Genomic DNA, 12,527 nt, shown 5'->3' with positions numbered 1-12,527 from the left:
TCAGAAGATACAGGGTATCAGATTGGATAAAAAAGCAAGACCCATCGATATGCTGTCTGCAAGAGACTCATTTTAGACCCAAAGACACCTCCAGATTTAAAGCGAGGGGGTGGAAAACCATCTATCATGCTAATGGATGTCAAAAGAAAGCTGGGTAACAATCCTTACATCAGACAATTTAGATTTTAAACCAAAGACTGTAATAAAAGATGAGGAAGGACACTATATCATAATTAAAAGATCTATCCAACAAGAAGATCTAACACTTGTAAATATTTTTGCCCCCTAACATGGGAGCAGCCAATTATGTAAGCCAATTAATAACTAAATCAAAGAAACACATCGATAATAACACTCCACTCACTGCAATAGACAGATCATCTAAGCAGAAGATTAACAAGGAAATAGGGCTTTGAATGACACACTGGACCAGATGGACTTCACAGATATATTCAGGACATTCCACCCCAAAGCAACAGAATGCACATTCTTCTCGAGAGCACGTGGAACATTCTCCAGAATAGATCACATCCTGGGTCACAAATCAAGTCTCAACTGGTACCAAAAGATTGGGATCATTCCCTGTATATTTTCAGACCACGATGCTTTGAAACTGGAACTCAATCACAAGAAGAAAGTTGGAAAGAACTCAAATATTTGGAGGCTAAAGAGCATCCTACTAAAGAAGGAATGGGTCAACCAGGAAATTAAAGAATAAAAAAAATTCATGGAAACAAATGAAAATGAAAACACAACTGTTCAAAACCTTTGGGATGCAGCAAAGGCAGTCCTAAGAGGGAAGTAGATAGCAGTACGAGCCTTTCTCAAGAAACAAGAAAGGTCTCAAATACACAACCTAACCGTACACCTAAAGAAGCTGGAGAAAGAACAGCAAATAAGGCCTAAACCCAGCAGGAGAAGAGGAATAATGAAGATTAGAGCAGAAATCAATGAAATAGAACCCAAAAGAACAGTAGAACAGACTAATGTAACTAGGATCTGGTTCTTTGAAAGAATTAATAAGATTGATAAACCGCTGGCCTGACTTATCAAAAAGAAAAGAGAAAGGACCCAAATAAATAAAATCATGAATGAAAGAGGAGAGATCACAACCACACCAAAGAAAAACAATTACAAGAACATATTATGAGTAACTATATGCTAACAAATTAGGCAATCTGGAAGAAATGGATGCATTCCTAGAGACGTATAAACTACCAAAACTGAGCCAGGAAGAAATAGAAAACCTGAACTGACCATAACCAGCAAGGAAATTGAAGCAGTAATCAAAAATCTCCCAAGAAACAAGAGTCCAGGGCTGGATGGCTTCCCATGGGGAATTTTTCCATTTTTTTTTAAGATTTTATTTATTTATTTGAGAGAGAGAATGAGAGAGAGAGAAAGAGCACAAAATGGGGGAGGGCCAGAGGGAGAAGCAGACTCCCTGCTGAGCAGGTAGCCCAATGCAGGACTTGATCCTGGGACTCCCAGGATCATGACCTGAGCCAAAGGCAGTCGCTCAACCAACTGAGCCACCAGGCACCCTCTTCCAAACATTTAGAGAAGAATTAATACCTATTCTTCTGAAGCTGTTTCCAAAATATCAAGATAGAAGGAAAACTTCTCAACTCTTTCTATGAGGCCAGCATTACCTTGATCCCAAAACCAGACAAAGACCCCACCAAAAAGGAGAATTACAGACCAATATCCCTGATGAACATGGATGCAAAAATTCTCACCAAAATACTAGCCAATAGGATCCAACAGTACATTAAAAGGATTATTCACCAGGACCAAGGGGGATTTATTCCTGGGCTGCAAGTTTGGTTCAACACCCGCAAATCAATCAATGTGATACACTACATTAATAAAAGAAAGGACAAGAACCATATGATCCTCTTAATAGATGCAGAAAAAGCATTTGACAAAGTACAGCATCTTTTTTGTTTAAAACTCTTCATAGTGTAGGGATAGAGGGAACATACCTCAGTATCATAAAAGCCTTATATGAAAAGCCCACAGTAAATATTCTCAATGGGGAAAAGCTGATAGCTTTCTCCCTAAGGTCAGGAACACAGCAAGGATGTCCACTCTCACCACGGATGTTCAACATAGTACTAGAAGTCCTAGCCTCAGCAATCAGACAACAAAAAGAAATAAAAGGCATCCGAATCAGCAAAGAAGTCAAACTCTCACTCTTCGCAGATGACATGATACTCTATGTGGAAAACCCAAAAGACTCCACCCCAAAATTGCTAGAACTCATACTGGAATTCAGCAAAGTGGCAGGATATAAAATCAGTGCACAGAAATCAGTTGCATTTCTATACACTAACAATGAGACAGAAGAAAGAGAAATTAAGAAGTCGATCCCATTTACAATTGCACCCAAAACCATAATATACTTAGGAATAAACCTAATCAAAGAGGCAAAGGATCTGTACTCAGAAAACTATAGGACACTCATCAAAGGAATTGAAGAAGACACAAAGAAAAGGAAAAATGTTCCATGCTCATGGATTGGAAGAACAAGTATTGTGAAAATGTCTATGCTACTTAGAGCAATCTACATATTCAATGCAATCCCTATCAAAATACCATCAACTATTTTCACAGAGCTGGAACAAATAATCCTAAAAATTGTTTGGAACCTGAAAAGACCCCGAACAGCCAAAGGAATGTTGATAAAGAAAACCAAAGCTGGGGGCATCACAATTCCGGACTTCCAGCTCTACTACAAAGCTGTAATCATCAAGACAGTATGGTACTGGCACAAAAACAGACACATAGATCAATGGAACAGAATAGGGAACCCAGAAATGGACCCTCAATTCTATGGTCAACTAATCTTCGACAAAGCAGGAAAGAATGTCCAATGGGAAAAAGACAGTCTCTTCAACCAATGGTGTTGGGAAAATTGGACAGCTACATACAGAAGAATGAAACTGGACCATTTCCTTACACCACACACAAAAATAGACTCAAAATGGATAAAAGATCTAAATGTGAGACAGGAATCCACCAAAATCCTAGAGGACAACACAGGCAGCAACCTCTGTGACCTTAGCCACAGCAACTTCTTGCTAGACACATGTCCAAAGGCAAGGGAAACAAAGGCAAGATAAAAAGCTTTTGCACAGCAAAGGAAATAGTTGATAAAACCAAAAGACAGCCGACAGAATGGGAGAAGATATTGCAAATGACATCTCAGATAAAGGGCTAGTATCCAAAATCTATAAAGAACTTATTAAACTCAACACCCAAAGAACAAATAATCCAATCAAGAAATGAGCAGAAGACAGGAACAGACATTTCTGCACAGAAGACATCCAAATGGCCAACAGACACATGGAAAAGTGCTCAACATCACTCGGCATCAGGGAAATACAAATCAAAACCACAACGAGATACCACCTCGCACCTGTCAGAATGGCTAAAATTAACCACTCAGGAAACGACAGATGTTGGTGAGGATGCAGAGAAAGGGGAACCCTCCTACACTGTTGGTGGGAATGCAAGCTGATGCAGCCACTCTGGAAAACAGTATGGAGGTTCCTCAAAAAGTTGAAAATAGAGTTCCCTGCAACCCAGCAATTGCACTACTAGGTATTTACCCCCAAAATACAAATGTAGTGATCTAAAGGGGCACCTATACCCCAATGTTTATAGCAGCAATAGCCAAACTATGGAAAGAGCCTAGATGTCCATTGACAGATGAATGGATAAAGATGTGGTGTATATATACAATGGAATATTACTCAGCCATCAAAAAAATGAAATCTTGGGGGTGCCTGGGTGGCTCAGATGGTTGAGCGTCTGCCTTCGGTTCAGGTCATGATCCCAGGGGCCTGGGATCGAGCCCCGCATCGGGCTCCCTGCTCCACAGGGGGTCTACTTCTCCCCCTCCCTCTGCTTCTCCCCCTGCTCAGCTCTCTCTCTCTCTCTCTCTCTGTGTCTCAAATGAATAAATTAAAAAAAAAATGAAATCTTGCCATTTGCAGCAACATGGGTGGTACTAGAGGGTATTGTGCTAAGGGAAATAAGTCAATCAGAGAAAGACAATTATCATATGATCTCACTCATATGTGGAATTTAAGAAACAAGTCAGAGGATCATAGGGGAAGAGAGGAAAAAATAAAACGACGAAATCAGAGAGGGAGACAAACCATAAGTGACTCTTAATCATTGGAAACAGACTGAGGACTGCTGGAGGGGATGGGGGCGAGAGGATAGGGAGAACTGGGTGATAGACATTAAGGAGGGAACATAATGTAATGAGCACTGAGTATTATATAAGACTGATGAATCACTGACCTCTACCTCTGAAACTAATAATACATTATATGTTAATTAATTGAATTTAAATAAAAAATAAATTTTTTTAAAAAGAAAGAAAGAAAATAAAAGAATGGCCAAAAGAAATTCTCTAAACAAAAGGAAAATGATAAAAGAGAGAGCCTTGAATCATCAAGAAAGAAGAAAGAACATGGCAAGCAAAAATATGGGTAAATACAATGGGCGTTTGTCTGAGTTTTCTAAATTATATTTGCTGGTTTTAAAAAAGTATAACACTGGTGTGGTTTTAAATGTATGCAGAAGAAATATTTAAGACAACTATATTATAAAAGGGGGAGGGAAATGAGATACAAAAGAAGGTAAGAGTTCTACACTTTGCTCAGAATGGTAAAATATGGATACCAGTAGAAACCTCAATCGAGGGACATTCTACAAAATACCAGACAGTCTACAGGAGCCTAAGGAAACATGATGGCTCAAGGTATTGTGATTTCTGGATGAGATCCCAAAATAGAAAAAAGACATTAGATTTTTAAAAACTGAGGAATCTGAATAAAGTACAGACTTCAGTTTAAAATAATGTACAGGGGCGCCTGGGTGGCTCAGTCGTTAAGTGTCTGCCTTCGGCTCAGGTCATGATCCCAGAATCCTGGGATCGAGCCCCGCATCGGGCTCCCTGCTCCGCGGGAAGCCTGCTTCTCCCTCTCCCACTCCCCCTGCTTGTGTTCCCTCTCTCGCTGTGTCTCTCTCTGTCAAATAAATAAATAAAATTTAAATAAATAAATAAATAAATAAATAAATAAATAAATAAAATAATGTACAAATATTAGTTCATTAATTGTGGCAGATTTACCATACTAATGTTTATAATAGGGTGTGAATATATGAAAACTCTCTCTATCTTTGCAATTTCTCTGTAAATGTATAACTATTCCAAAATTAAAAGTTTCCTTTAAAAAATTGCTACACCATAAAAAAAACTTATCTTTTAGCAGAAAAAGCATAAGGATGAATCAAATAATCTTTTTTTTTTTTAAGGAGCCCAGCATGGAGCCCAGTCAGGAGCCTGAACTCATGACCCCTAGATCAAGACCTGAGCTGAGATCAAGAGTCAGATGCTTAACCAACTCAGCCACCCAGGCACCCCCAAATATTTTCTTAACAGTCAAACCCAGGAAGGTTTCCTCATTTCCCTCTTCATCATAATCATCATCATCACCATCATCATCCATTTTAACTATAACGTCTAGAAAGTAATATACTTGTGATCTGTGCAGCACCACGAATTAGCAGATGTTAATCTTTTGCCACACATGTTTCAGGACTTTTGTTTCTTTTTGTTTCAGCTGACGCTCCAGATCTTTACTATCTCTTTCCCTTTTATCCCCAGAGGTAACCACTATCTTGAGGTTATCATTCCTATTCATATTTTATACTTTCATTACATATGTTCACATCCAGATTCAATACGGCATTATTTTGGGTATACATGTGTGTATGTGTGTGTGTACTTAATGGTATCCCACTGTTCCTAACCATTTACAACATTTTTTAGACTTAACATTGTATTGAGGTTGATCCACATCCATACATATAGATCTAGTTCATTCATTTTAATTTCTGCTTGGTTTTAAAGTATGGTGGGGGCGCCTGGGTGGCTCAGTCAGTTAAGCATCTGCCTTTGACTCAGGTCATGATCCCAGGGTCCCTGGGATGGAGTCCGAATTGGGCTCCCTGCTCAGCAGGGAGTCTGCTTCTCCTTCTCCTTCTCCCTCTCCCCCTCCCCCTTCCTCGTGCTTGCGCGCGCGTGTTCACTCTCTCTCTCAAATAATCTTTAAAAAAAAATAAAAAATAGAGTATGGTGGTACGTTGTAAAATTATAATTTGTTTATTCATTCTACTATTTGTGTATGGTAGGTTATTTCCACTTCTTGGGCCATTCTTTAATAAATTTCCTTTCTAAAATTTGTTTAAAATTCACAGTCTCAAGAAAAAACAGTCTGAGAACTACATTAAGTAAAAAACAACTTACTTGTTTTTGTGTGAGAGAGCAACATGAAAGTTGTGGTCATTTCATTTTTAAAAACAAGAACAGGAAACATAATACTTTTAAAGTAAATAACTCAAAAGCAAAGTATACGGTTCAGTTCATTTCATGACCAGAAAAAGAGCCATGAGTACTTTCAGTTTCTAAATTACACATTGTCTTTAAGTATTTTAATTTTTTTCAACAAGCCTGCAATGCTCTAATAAACTAAAATCAAAGTTGCTTTTTTAAATAAATTGTTTCTTTTCTTGCCTTTATATTTTTAATATAAGTATACCATTGTTGCCCTAACACAGTGGAATTATAATTGAATGCAAACTCCTATTTGGTGGGATTTATTCTTTAGGTGTGAGATAAAGGTTCAAACTAATTCTACCCCATATTGGAGACAGCATGGTACTCACCTTCATTTTTATTTGACCTGAGTATTGTGTGATCAATTCACTTCCTATTGGCAATTGTGACCCATCAAATGGCCTCTACCCATCTCATTACATCAGTTAGACTTGAGGACGTTGGATTTTATCCTGTAAAGGATGTTTTATTTTAAAGATTTTATTTATTTAACAGAGAGAGCACAAGCAAGGGGGAGTGGCAGAGGGAGAGGGAGAAGCAGACTCCCTGCTGAGCAGGGAGCCCGACATGGGGCTCAAACCCAGGTCTCTGGGATCATGACCTAAGCCAAAGGCAGATGCTTAACTGACTGAGCCACCCAGGTGCCCCCATAAAAGATGTTTTGAAGTGTTCTAAGAATACTTAGCTCTTCAGGGCGCCTGGGGGGCTCAATCATTAAGCATCTGCCTTCGGCTCAGGTCATGATCCCGGGGTCCTGGGATCAAGCCCCGCGTCGGGCTCCTTGCTCAGGGGGAAGCCTGCTTCTCCCTCTCCCACTCCCCCTGCTTGTGTTCCCTCTTTCATTGTGTCTCTGTCAAATAAATAAATAAAATATTTTTTAAAAAAAGAATACTTAGCTCTTCTATAATGCATTTAGAGAAGGATTTAGAAACACATATAATAATGGTGACTATAAGAGTGCCATCCATCTGCTACAAAGAAAACAATGTTTTAAGGGAATGGATGTGATTGCCATTCTGTAATTCATTTAGAGAATTTTTTTTAAAACAAATGTAATAAAGGGGCACCTGGGTGGCTCAGTCGGTTAAGCATCTGACTCTTGATTTTGTCTCAGGTCACGATCTCAGGGTTGTGAGATTGAGCCCCACATGGGGCTCCACACTAAACATGGAACCTGCTTAAGATTCTCTCTCTCCCTCTGCCCCTACCGCCCTCTAAAAAAAAAAAAAAGTAATAAAGATGGTTATAAGAGCTATGTGCATGCTACTTTGAGAAGAGTGTGTTATTTAAGGGAATCTGTGTCATAAGCTTTCTGTAATACACTTAAAAATGTGTTTAAAACACATGCAATAGAGAGATGTATAAGTGTGCTATATGCCTGCTACCTTGACAAAGTATTATTCTAGAGTGATTTGAATAACTTGAGAGAGAAAGAGTTCAGGAAGACGACCCCATTGAGTTTGAGGAACTCCTGGCATCATCTCCCAGTTGTTCATGCCTGACTCCGACCCTAAATAGCGTATCATACATTTAGAACTACAGCGAGACAGACCATCACCAGGGCCCGTACTGGCCACTGGGGGGCATATATGCAGCAGATCTGAATAGCACTGCAAAGGCATTTGGAAAGGGAACTGATGTTAAAAATACAATGCACAGTAGGTTGGTCAAATCTCATGACCTGAACCAAACTGGGTCAATCCCTACTAACACAAAAACATCAACATTTTCCATAGGATTTAAACAACATAATATCAAATGTCCAGATACAATCCAAAATTACTTGGCATATAAAAAAATAGGAAATCTCAACTCACATGGGAAGAAAACAATCAACAGACAGCAATGCTGAAATGACACAGATGTTGGAATTATCAAAAAAAAGATATTAAAGCAATTATTATAAAAGTGTCATAAGTATGAATATTCTTGAAATGAATGAGAAGATGAAGTCTCAGTGAAGAAACAGAAAATAGAAAGATCCAAATGGTAATAACAGTAATCAAAAATTTTTTAAATTGCTGCATGGATTCTATTTGTTTCATATTGCTTCTATAACAAATTACTACAAATATAGTGATCTGAAACAAAACAAGTGTCATATCTTACAGTCATGAGGATCAGACATCTAAAGTGAATCTTAACAGGGTTAAAATCAAGATGTCAGCAGGACTGCATTTTTTTGGAGGCTCCAGAGAAGAATCCATTTCCTTGCCTCTTCCGGCTTCTAGAGGCTGCCTTCATTCTTTGGCTCACGGTCCCTTTCTCCAGCTTCAAAGCACATCACCCCAACCTCTGCTTCTGTTACAGATTTTCTTTTTTGTCCCTCACAGTCCTGTGTTCCTTTTATAACGATGCTTGTGATTACATTGGGCCCACCCAGGATAATCTTCCTATCTCAAGATCCTTAACTTAATCACATCTGTTACAACAGAGAGAGAAAAAAAAATTGAAAAACTGAACAAAGCTACAGGCGTCTATGAAAAAAATAATACAGGGGGAAAAAAAGTCTAATATTTGTCATTAGAGTCCAAGAAAGAGAAGAGAAAGAATGTGGTGCAGAAAAAATATTTGAAGAAATAATGGCTGAAATGCTCAAATTTGATTGGGCTACCTAAAGCTACATATGCAAAAAGTTCAGTGAATCCAAAACAGGATAAGCCTTAAAAAAAAAAAAAACCCAGCCCAGCCACGTCATAAGTTTCAAGACAAAGGAAAAAAACTTGAAAGCAGCTATAGAAATGATACATTACTTACAAGGGAACAATAACTATGGATTTTGCATTAGAAACCATGAGGGCCAGAAGAAAATGGAACAAAATTTTAAAGTACAGTTGATCCTTGAACAATTTGAGAGTTAGGGGTGCTAAGCCCAGCACAGTCAAAAATCTGTGTATACCTTTTGACTCCCTAAAAACTTAACCACTAATGGCTTACTGTTGGCCGGAAGCCTTACTGATAACATAAGAAGTTAATATATATTTTGTGTGTTCTATATATTATGTATTGCATTCTTACAATAAAGTAACTTAGAGAAAACAAAATGTTAAGAAAATCATAAGGAAGAGAGTGGAGGGGGATGGGCAAAAAAGGTGAAGGAGAGTGGAAGGTACAGGCTTCCAGGTACGGAATGAATAGGTCACAGGAATAAAAGGTACAGCATAGGGAATAGTCAATGGTATTGTACTAGCTAGCGTTGTATGGTGCCAGATGGTCGCTATACTTGCAGTGAGCATGGCGTAAGGTATAGAGCTGTTGAACCACTCTGTTGTACACCTGAAACTAACATAACATCATGTGTCAACTACTCCAAAAAAAGAAGAAAGAAAATCATAAAGAAGAGAAAATGCATTTATAGCACTGTACTGTATTTATTGAAAAAGGTTGCACGTAAGTGGACCCACGCAGTTCAAACCCATGCTGTTCAAGGGTCAGCTGTGCCACAAAGATCATGTAATTCAACTCCTTCATTGTAGTGACGTGAAAAGCGAGGTCTCTGGAAAGATGAAGTGACTATCTTGAATCACAAGGTTCTTTAATCCTGTAACTTAATATGATAACCACTTTTCCGCCATCACAGCTTCCTTGGCTTTTCTGAGCATGTGTCCATATACATTTCTCTAGATGCAAATAACGGAAACCTGCTCTAACTAGCTCAAGCAAGAAGGGGTCCCCTAAAAGAAGTTGGGGTACCTGATGGAACTCAAGATCAGGAGTGCAAAGGAGCATCAAGAACAAACTAAAGTTTGCATGACTGTATAAAGTGACTGCTTCCATGGTAAACCTGGGATGATGGGTGGAGGGTAATTCTAGGAAGTGAGTCAGAAAGTGAAACGGATGCGGTTAACAACAGGCTTCCAGAACAAGTACCTACTATTTTTTGCTCTTGGCACACATTCCCCTAAGGCTTGTAGCAAGGTGTTGAAACAGATTGTCTAGGTTTACCGATTTTATAAAATCTACTCATTTGTATATTTTGTCATTAGTTAAATGAAGTTTTCCAGTTTTCTCTTTCACTAGAATATTGTTATAATCTTGCATGGTGTTGGCATGGAACGTTCCTCTTTTCTTCTCATGTTTCCACCAAGGGGAGGGAACTTCTCCTCCCCAGAAGGATATATAGTCTTTGTTCCCTCTTCCTCTTCCCCAAGCAAAAAGTGATTTCACTGCTTGGTAAGACATGCAGAATAAGCTCTGGGTGCTCCCTCTTTGGGAATGGCCAGTCCTCCAGACTCATTCTGAGCAACCCCATCCCCACAAGGGAGACCCGGAGATGCCTGGCTATGTCAGGGACTAGCTAGGTAAATTCAGTTGAGAGAGGATGGATTGGGAAGTGCATCTGGCTGAGACCCAAACCATCTTCTCTCAGTCAGCTCTTCCAGTAAGGAAGCTGTTCTTGATGCCCAGCTGTCTGATTCCTGTGTCTGCTTCTGCATTAGTTGCCCTTTTTCAAACCTTAACACATAGTTGTTTGCTCATAGAAAAAAGAATTGTTCTTCTTTCGTTCAGTTATATTACCATCTTGCAGCCTTTTGTGATTTGTATAAGACAGTTCATATTTTTCCTGGTAGATAACAGCTTTGTTCCCAATGGTCACATTTGCTGAAGTAAGGACATCTAGATAAGTAAGGTATTCATGAGCTGACTTTGAAAGAACTGCTTGATTCTTACGCACATACTCTCCATACTCCCTCCTGTTTTTATATTGTATTCATTTCCTCTCCTCCTTAGGAAAAGAAGCCTTTTTGAAGAACTGTCTTCTTTGTGGGATCAAATGCTATCTCATACTATCTTTAATGCATTTTTGTGGCTAGAAGTTCCTATGATTCTATATATATATTTTTAAAGATTTTATTTATTTATTTGACAGAGAGAGACACAGCGAGAGAGGGAACACAAGCAGCGGGAGTGGGAGAGGGAGAAGCAGGGCTCTCGATGCAGGGCTCGATCCTAGGACCCTGGGATCATGACCTGAGCCGAAGGCAGACGCTTAACGACTGAGCCACCCAGGTGCCCCTGATTCGATATTTAAATTGATCAATCTTAGTTCCCTTTGTCTAAATTCCTTAGATTCAAAGTCAGAAGACCTGGCTTTAAACTTTGGTTCTGCCATCCACTAGCTGTGTGATCTCCTGGCTCCTTTTCCTCTTCTATAAAGTGAGAGAGCTGGAGTAGATGGAGTAGATAATATTGAGGTAGGGAAACTGAAAAGGCTCCAATTCTGCTATTTTCCTGCTAGGACCTATTTACTCACATTCTGTATTTCACCTGGCATCTGAGTAAAAACCAGAGAAGCTACATTCCCACTCCAAGGGGAAAGCAAGAGAGTTAACCATTCTCCGAGCTTCATCCTTGGCCCCCAAACACGTGACAATAGCTAAGAAGAGCCAGATCCCAAACATGTTCTAGGACGTTAGCTTCAAACAAACCTCAGCTGTTGCTGACCAATGCTCCCTACCTTCAACAGTTTATGAAATAACACCTACAGTTCACCAGTCACTCACCTTTGGTCGGACCCTACCCTGGATTCCTGAAGGAACACATATCCAGGACCCCTTTCCAATGTAAACCCCTAACACCCAGCAACAAGACTAACTCTCCTTTCCTTTCCGAGTCTCCCGGACACTAGGTCTGCTATTCTCTGTCACTCACGCTATTCAGTGAACTCTGTTTTCACTTCCTTCTCGCTCTCGTTTGACTTCTATCCTGTGCAAAGCCAAGGAGCCTCTTGGCTGGGCCTGTGGGACCCCCCTCTGGATCCTTGGACCCAGCCTGGCTGCTTCAATATCTCAGTTAAGGTCCCTTCCCAATCTAACAACCTATCATTTAATATTTCCAATAATGTCGTGCCATGTCAGGTGGAAAGAGAAAAGAAGTTAGGATTCATACGGGATAAAGGTCTAAGCTACATTTATTCTTTAGTAATCTATTAGTAGTTTACATAGTAACGGAGGTAAAACCTCCTAAAATAACCTGTTTGGATACAGATAAGAGAAGCCCAGATTACAAACCTTTGTTATCAAAGACCCTGCTGAATGGCCTGGAGGGCTCAAAGCACAAAGGAATGAAAAGGAAATTTCTTTTGCCCAGGGTGCAACCTAGGAGCCCA

At 39.5% G+C, this 12,527-nt stretch overlaps 1 protein-coding gene across 1 annotated transcript in view; it reads left to right on the top strand.

The window, feature by feature from the left end:
- The window catches only part of ADGRF3 (adhesion G protein-coupled receptor F3), a 38,324-nt gene that overhangs the window by 13,424 nt on the left and 12,373 nt on the right, over positions 1–12,527 (top strand). The gene's annotated exons all lie outside the window — the stretch shown is intronic.

Source organism: Halichoerus grypus, chromosome 10 (genome assembly GCF_964656455.1).
Source record: "Halichoerus grypus chromosome 10, mHalGry1.hap1.1, whole genome shotgun sequence".
Taxonomy (NCBI): domain Eukaryota; kingdom Metazoa; phylum Chordata; class Mammalia; order Carnivora; family Phocidae; genus Halichoerus; species Halichoerus grypus.
The sequence above is the reverse complement of the archived record's forward strand: the minus strand, read 5'-3'. Positions and strand labels throughout refer to the sequence as shown.